Here is a 1193-nt window from a genome sequence, read left to right on the forward strand (position 1 = left end):
AGAGTATCAGGCTAGTACAGTGCGTTGCATGCAGTCAATCTGGTACAATGTCCGGAATTCCAAAGAGTCCCCTGAGTACCATCTGACTAATAGATGGATGGAATTTTGCTCTATACGATCATAAATGTTTCCTTTTTTTTACCTCTAATATTAGTAAAGTGAAATGGGTGGGACCCAGGAATGTGAGCAACCTTGTGAATAATCACAGGTAAACGGAATGGTCTGCTGGGATGTGGAGAGCTTGGGACCTGACCTATAATCCCACTTATAAAAGATTTCATCAAGGCTCCCCTTCCATCCTTTCAAACGACATTCTGTGCACAGTTACCTGCATGTAAACTCTCCAATTGTGACCAGAGCAACTGTAGATCTGGGTAGGGTGTTGCTTTCACATGGCCAACCTAGGTTCAAACCCCAGGATCCTGTAGAGTCTCCCGGAGTACCATCAGAAATAATACCTGAGTGCAGAGCCAGGAGAAACCACTGAGGATCACCAGGTATTGTAGGATAATAGTGGTCTGCCCTTGCTCCCTGGCAGGTGAGAGCTTATTTTTGTTGATTGCCCATAACCTTTCAATTACCTTTGTCTCCTGATAAGACATTGATTTGGAAAGATTGTCTTTCTCTTCTCCTTAATGTCTTTTGCATGGTTAGCTATTTCAGAGCAACTGCTTTTTATATGGATACAGGATGACAGTTACAAAGACAAGCCTGAGCTTGAGAGTTGATGGTCTCCAGATAATATTACCTCCTGGATATCTGCTCTTTTGACTGAAGCCTCAGTTGCCCTTACTTCCTCGATCCCCAAAAGAAGGGTCCGATAAGAGACTAGATGGACCCAGGGCAAGTGGTAAGCTAGCTATCCTGGCATCGAAATGGTCCTGGCCAAAGTACCATAATGCTTATCTATAAGAGCCTGGTCATAGACAAATTCTGTCATGAATCAAAAAGTAATAACTAGACTTGGACGCTGCTGGGATTAGGAGTCATTGATCTGGCCTGAGCACTGTAGTCTAATCTGTGGTGAGAAATCCCCAGGAGAGTCACCAAGAAGCCTAAAAGTGTCTATTACTGTGTCCATACAGAATGGTAATCATTAGGAAGTAATACGAAATATGTCAATTCAGTTGCTGGTCTAAGGAGAGGAGTAACACACCTTAAGGGCTGCTTTTCCTTCGTGGGCTGCAGGTGAT

Source organism: Sorex fumeus, unplaced genomic scaffold (assembly GCF_029834395.1).
Source record: "Sorex fumeus unplaced genomic scaffold, SorFum_2.1 ptg000134l, whole genome shotgun sequence".
Lineage (NCBI taxonomy): Eukaryota > Metazoa > Chordata > Mammalia > Eulipotyphla > Soricidae > Sorex > Sorex fumeus.